The sequence below is a fragment of the Numida meleagris genome, chromosome 2 (assembly GCF_002078875.1).
Source record: "Numida meleagris isolate 19003 breed g44 Domestic line chromosome 2, NumMel1.0, whole genome shotgun sequence".
NCBI classification, from domain to species: Eukaryota; Metazoa; Chordata; class Aves; order Galliformes; family Numididae; genus Numida; species Numida meleagris.
In genome coordinates, this window is record NC_034410.1 from 67,041,720 (window position 1) to 67,049,458 (window position 7,739).

Here is a 7,739-nt window from a genome sequence, read left to right on the forward strand (position 1 = left end):
TGCAAATGGCTTTTATCTCAGCCCAGGAGTTCTATTTTGTTACTTGTGTGGGGTTCCCCTCCCTCCCCCCATTCTCTCCCCATCCCACTGGGAGGGAGGGAGCAAACAACTGTGTAGTGCTGAGCTGCCTGCAGGGTTTAACCACAACAAAAGATCACAACTTTTATAATACTGGATCTTTATAATCCATGGATGGATACAGAGCATTCTTGTGCTGTTGACAGAAACAGAAAGTAAATAGATTAGCCTTTTAATCAATATGTTCCTACAGCTTTGGTGGAGGAGGTGATGTTTTGGTAGCAGGACTTCAGTTTACAGCCACTGCTGAAATGCACAACCCATCACCTCACTATGTTCACATCCACTGTTCAGCCTCCACAAACATCCAGCAACATTCAATGAATGTCAGTGGGTGCCATTTTCCCTGCATGGAGGAATCCAATGACAAATCTTTGCTTCATATGCACATCCATGTCAGACACCATTCTATCAGACTGCCCCTCTGCTGCCATCTGTCACACAGCAACAACATGGAATGGGATACTGATGCAAAGGTTCAGTCTCTACTGCCATACCATCAACATCTGCCTCTGACATCATGGGCCAACATAATGAAAGAGGGGTCATTACTTTTGCAGCAGCCCTCATAATTCCAGTGCAACACCTAGTATGCTTCAATAATCACAGTCACTTTGCTACACTGTAAAGAAGTATACAGTATCGCTTGTCTTTGAAGCCTGAAGTTGCTCTGGCTGTAGACTAACCCCTGCTTTCTCCATCTGCACACAGAAGGAGACTTGTCACCCCGGCTATGAATTTAAGAACCAACAACAATCACTGATCTAGCAGATCTCAGTTGGACTTGGATTAAAACTTGTATAGCAATCCTATGTTTATTTGGCTTGGAGTTCTTCTACAGAGACTGTGCTGTCACTTCTTATTCTCACCATGACTAATACATTTCTTTCCCTTAAAAGCACATACAGGCATAAAACTAGATGAACTGCAATATTAATATTTAGATAAAGCCATGCTTTTATTTATGAAAAAGGAAATCTCCTGATGACATTGAGATATTCTTCTCCATAATTTCTAGATATAAAACAGAATACTTTTAAATTAGGATGATCAAGAGTTTTGACTGTTTTGATCATCTCTCTAGCTATACAGGAATGTGAAATCCCTTTCAATCACACATGCCTCTCCTAGGCAGGGGAACTTCTATGTGCTTGCACATCATTTCCCAATGCAAGGAAGGAACTTTAAATTAGGTGGTAACAATCAATTCCTCCCACCACTGCTTTGCAGGTATTTTAGCTCCTCCTAGACGTAAACTCTGATTGAACACTTGCAAAGTTAATCTAATGAGAAAAACAGCCTTGCATGCTTTTTTTTTTTCCAGAAGCCAGGACACATTTTAGGATTACATCCAAAATGCATATGAAGTTTTTTCCACTGCCTCCTCCTACCTAATAAAAACCACAACATCCCAAGCATAGGTTCTCTGGTGCAAAAAGTCCCCAAGCAGATGACTTCTATAGAGCACAAGCACCTTTTCCAAACTGTGGTGTGTCTCTGACATGAGGTTTATCACCCACCATAAACAACTTGCTTTTAATATCTACTTCAAGGCTTTCTCAGGGCTGAAACACAGATCTGTTCAGTCTTTAAACCATCTTTTACAGAAGATTCTTCATTTTTCCTCCTGATCCATATGTTACCATTTAAAATACGTTGTCGTGAACATTAAATGAGAGCATAACAAATTAAACTAGAGGGGTCCCCAGGCATTTATAATGGAAACAGCTGGAGCACTGTGGCAAACATTTTTCCAATTTAAAATACTCCAGCTCATTAAGTGTGAAGAACAGTTCATTTCAGATCTTCAAATACAACAATCTACTAAACAGTCAATTAACTGATGAGTCCTGTCATGTTCTCCAAGCTGAATGTTAATAGAACTCTATTAATTGAACATCGTATCTAAGTGAGAGCAAACAATTCATTTCATACCTAGTAATTGTTTGAGAGAGCTCAATCATAGGCCACCTTTAAGGCGGTATATATTGCATTCCTAAGTGAAACACACGCTGTCTGCATTGCTGACTTTAATCTCAAAGTGCTATGCAGCAACTAAAACAGTGATCATGCCACAACAGTGAGAATAAAGGTTAGAATTGCTGCTATATTTCTCTTCACTCTTACAATAGGCCATTTTACATGCTTCTTTTATCCATTGCTTGCTGTTTTAAATCCCACATATTGACTGGATACACACATGGTCATTTATCCTGATTTTTACGTTCCAGATGACATCTTAACTTGCACAGTCTACATATTAGAAAACGCACTTGGAAAAAACTGCAGAAAAGGAACCGCAGGCTGATCCGCAACTTGATGCATGGAATGGTTTTTACTCTAATGAATCACATGCTGCACTGTAAGGAGAATTTGAAGCGGAAGAGAAACTTCGAATAGGGTTTCCTACAAGTTACCTAGAAAAAGGAGAAAGGAATGAAAAAAATACTTAGATGTAGGAGCAAGGATGCAATCATCTGGAAAAAAGCTTTTGAACAGAGGATTACCATGGGTGGAATTTCAGCTCAAATAAATCACTAGGAAGCAGGGAGTATTTCTACATTGAACAGGATAAAATGCAATGCTGTGAAGTGAAACCACCTATATCAGAGATCCATGCAACCAATAACAGGGTTTGTCTTTGTAAAGACAGTTTTATGCACTTCATCATTTCTCCTGAGTTTGGAAAGAAGGAATACTAGCTTGAATTCACAAGACATAATTGAAGAGGGAAACTCCTGGGGAAAGTATTTACACTAAGGAAAGAGCATGCACAGAAGTGTTCAGATTCCATATATACATATCATGTTATCTTTAAGAGCAGCCCCTAGTACTTAGTTTTTAAACCATGATAATGTTTACTACAGTTTCCTTATGGATATCCATAAGGCAACAGATACATTTTGAAGAAAAACTTTTAAGCAGGAAGTGATGAAGAAAGCCCTGCTCACCAAGGATGCTATTGCTGATTTTCATTGCCTTTAAGGTGTAAGGTAAGAGACTGGCAGATCTGAGCAGAAACATGAACTCCATTGAACCACCTTTCACAGGTAAAGGGACACCAAGCCCTCCTTAGGCAGTCTTGTTTTCATCTTCCTTAGTTTTCCTTTTTCTGTACTTACTAGTGGGGTCTCACTCCTCATGAACTGCGGTCTCATGAAGCAAGAAGCCCCTGATTAGAAGGCTCCCCAGTCAGGTGTGGCTGGAGCCTTGCAAGGATCCAGATCAGGAGCCGAGGTTTAATACAATTCCTAAGCACCATGTTTGAGTATTTACCCTGGGAAACAGCCTGCAGCTCCTGTATGTTTAATTGCTTTTCTTCTGAAGAGAGTTACACTAACTTCTATCTCCATGGTAGCTAATTCTGATTTCAAATTGCCCCAGTAGTTTTGTCCTGCCCCAAGCCTCAGAAAGCATGCCATATTTTGAAGCAGCATACACAACATTTAGAGAGGACAGAATCCATAAGGCTATTATGTCTAGGGAAAGGGCCATGCTAATATATGCCTTAAAGGAATAAAAATTTCACTGTTTTATCTAATGCCAAATAGCTTGAAAATTTATGTATGCTACTAGCTTTTATAAAAAAAAGAAAAAATGGTAACAGTCCATTTTTAAATTCTCTCTGCAGTACTCTCCCCTCTCTTGCAAGTTTTTACTGTGTAAAAATTCTATCTGCAAAATGGTAATCTCTTTAGAATATCTTCCTGAAAAATCTCAGTTCTGATATTTAATTACTATAGCCTATTACCAGATTGTATGTCCCTTCAGAAAAGCAATATAGGTCTGTGCTTCTGTTTCTCTCGTGGAAGCAGAGATATTGTATAAGGTTTATGGGTTACACTTGCATTTCCAGTTTTTTCTAAACATCAAATGTCAAAGTTTCAAATTCCTTTTACGTGAAATTGAATAAGAATCAGCAAACATTAAAAGCATTTTTTCTTAAAATTGATCTTAGAAAAAGGAATAAAGTGGTGCAGTAACAGCAGAAGAGAGAAATGCCAGTTCTACGCAAATCTGCCTCCATAGGAGAGATTCAGTACAAATGGATTTCAAAACAACAATGAAAAATAAATGAACATTAAAGAGCAATTCAGTTTCTACATCTAATCTGAAGCTACAGAACTCTTCACATCCCAATTTGAATGCAGTTTACTGCTATTATTCTAGCATAATTCAACTGTCTTTATTCACTGCTGAAGGAGATTGATCTTTGTTCTTAAGACAATAAGAGCTGTTTAATTTGGAATGCTAAAACTATGTCTGAAGTCATTACTTGCTGAGGAGAAATCTCTCAATAATTACTAAGATAGGAGTTTCTTCGCAAAAAAGCTTTTGTTATGCCCACCTCTCCCAACTCTTAAGCTACCTCAACTGGAAAGTGCCTGAACCAGTGCATACATGCATCTAAAGAAAAAACCCACAAACTTACCCAAGTGAGTGATAGGTATGAAGCTCTTAAAGTTTTGTTGTTTTGTACAAGATTGAGTAGGATGGATTAAAGGAAGATAAAACTTAAAAGTAATGAGGTATCTCCTGGGACCTTTTAAAGACCTCTGGTCAATGCAGGAGCAGATGCTTTCCAAAAGTATCTCAAAGTGGTCAATTGCTCTCCTTAAGCCGAAGACTTGAATAAAAAAAATATTCAGAAGCCCCTTCCAACCATTCTGTGATTGTCTTTTTATTGGATATATTTGAGGCAGGTCCTGTTCCAGAAATAGGCATGGAGAGAATCTTGCTCTGCAAAATCCTCAAACTTTAAGCCTCATAGATCCTGTTATTTTCCAGGCTAAACACATCCAAATCCAAGGACTGAGGGCAAAGAAGAAAAAGCTTTAATTTTGATATAAGAGACCAACTCAAGTCCTAAATGTTGAGTAAACAGCAAAAGATACATTTCTATGTCACCACTAGTTTCTGAAGGATCGGACTGGAGTCACAGAATCATGGAATTGCTCAGGTTGGAAAAGACCTCTAAGTTCATCAAGTCCAACCACAACCTAACCATACCACCCTAACAACCCACTGCTAAATCACATCCCTGAGCACCACGTCCAAATGGTTTTTAAACGCATTCAGGGATGGGGACTCAACCACCTCCCTGGGGAGCCTGTTCCAGTGCTTAACAACCCTTTCTGTTGGGAGGTTTTTCCTGATATCCAACCTAAACCTCCCCTGGTGCAACTTGAGGCCATTTCCCCTTGTCCTGTCACCCATCACCAGTGAGAAGAGACCAACCCTGCTCTCACTGCAATCACCTTTCAGGTATTTGAAGAGAACAATAAGGTCTCCCCTCAGCCTCCTCCAGACTAAACAGTCCCAGCCAGTTCCTTTAGTCACTCCTCATAGGGCATGTTCTCCAAGACCTTCACAAGCCTTGTTGCCCTTCTTTGGACCTGTTCCAGCACCTCAATGTCCTTTCTGTACTGAGGTACCTAACACTGAACACAGTACTTGAGGTGGGGCCTCACCAGTGCCTAGTACAGGGGGAGGATTATTTGCCTAGTCCTACTCACCACACCATTCCTGTGGTGAGCAGAATGGTCAATGACTCCTGCTGAACTCTTCTCAGAAAAGATGACAGATTCCAAAGTCTGAAATTCTACATATCCAGTTTGTGGATGTCTTCCTACAGAAGCTTGCATGAATCAATACTCTACAAGCCTTAGAACTTGACTGCTTTCAAGTCATTGAGTTCTGCAGATTAAGTGTTCAGGCTCTCCACCTTTCTTTGGAATCTCAGTACTCAAAAGCAGTGAAGATCTCTGTGAGCAGCTTCACTCAGACTAGAACATCAACTACTCCTTCATCACTTCCATATAACACACCTGTGAGACCTTGAGAAATACTTTCCTGAGCCTTTTAGTTACCCTTTGAGAGCTGAAGCACTCACTTCTCCTCCCAGTAAGTTATTCCCAGTCACAAAGTATGACATAAAGTGACTAAGAGCCATTTCCTGTGGTCAGCCAATACAGAATCTGGATCAAGATATCCAGATATTCTGGGTGAAGGTGAAGCAGCCATTGCCCTTTTAGAAGGTATTTCAGAAATCTGCTGTTTCAATTGTCTCCACATCTGTAAATAGCATTCTGAGCACTGTTAGCAGAAGTACACGAAGCATTAAGCCACCCACAAGAGCTTTTCATATGTTTACAACCACACAGATATATGACTGTATAAGATCAAAGAAAAAAAATCACTCTACTTACAGATCTGGAACCTTCCAGATGAAGGAAGTAGCTACCACAGCAATCAAGTAGTCCACATGGAAAATAAAAGACCACATAGTTTTTGTGATTATTTTTAAGTCCTGTACCTCAATGTAGTTAAAGTCTCATAGGAATGAAATCTTCTTTCATAGAATATGCTGAGATAGAAGGAACCCACAAGGACCATCAACTCCAGCTCCCAGCTCCACACAACAACACCAACATCCAAACCCTATGTCTGAGAGCTATGTTCAAACGCTCCTTGAATTCCAGCACTTGGGGCCATGCTCACCACCCTCTGGTGAAGAACATTCTCTTAACATGCAAACTAAACTTGCCTTACAAGTGCTTATATATATATATGTAAAGTTACATATGTAACTTATATAATGAGATATACATACACACACACATAAGACTGATTCTGTAGGTTTTTATAGGAGCTAATGTCTAGCCCTTTTAAAGTCTTGAAGCCCTAGGGTTCTCTTGGCAAGATAAAGTGGTGAGACAACCTTTGGCAGCTGTTTTATTTAATGAGAAAAATCCCACAGCTTTGTATCAGAAGGGCTCTACAATTGAAAGCATCAAATGCATTATAGCCTCCTTTAACACATATGTAATGAGATGGAAAGTACAGCAACAACAGCAGAGCAGCCAGACTGCTGCAAGTAAGGATGTGCTTAAATGCAACAGCCTTAGGCAAAAAAATAAAAGAAAGAAGCTGTTTACCTTGAGAAAGCCTCAGAAAGTCAGAGATCTTCAGTAAGATATTCTTACCTCCCCCCTGCCAACCCTTAAATGAGGTCTGGGGAGGGGTGGATCCTGGCTCCACCCCTTCCAGTCACTCAGATGCATTGCTTGCACCTGAGCTCCCCTGGGTTGGCCCTGCCTTCCCACCAGGTGCTCAATCACTGGTTGAAGCCATGACTTAGCATTTCCACTACACCACAGAAGGAAATATAATTATATTGTCTTCAATAAGGGGCTGTTTCAGATATTTTTGTCTTTTCTGTTGCTATTGTTCAAGGAATGTTCTCTTTTGATTCTCATCACACTTTCAACTTTCTGCTTAATCTTCATACATATGAAAATCACAAGCTTCAATTTAATTGGTAAATACTATTTCCACATTTCCTTTTAGTATCCCCCTAGACCATTGTTAGAAAAACCTTCAAAACTATAAAAAGTAAATTCACAGATAAATCCCATTAAAGTCAAAGCAAGTTTTTCTCCCAGGCACTCCCAGAGTTCTGCAGGACTTTATTGGATGAGCTGTGGTGCAGATAACAGCTGTTTCTGTCACGCTGAGTTGCTGATCTAGATTTCAACAGTATTTTCCTACTGCAGATATTCTGGAGCTGGCTTTGGTCCCACCAACCCTCTGTTTTGTTGATCTGCGAGTTTCATCTTCATTTCTGACTGCTACATTGCTTCTCATGGCTGTGTCCACAC

At 39.9% G+C, this 7,739-nt stretch overlaps 1 long non-coding RNA gene across 1 annotated transcript; it reads right to left on the reverse strand.

Moving 5' to 3' along the window:
• Nucleotides 1,204–7,065, reverse strand: LOC110394243. The gene is made up of 3 exons (XR_002435474.1): nucleotides 7,017–7,065; nucleotides 6,288–6,318; nucleotides 1,204–2,495 (listed from the first exon to the last, which is right to left on the reverse strand). It is a non-coding gene; the product is annotated as an uncharacterized LOC110394243 (long non-coding RNA).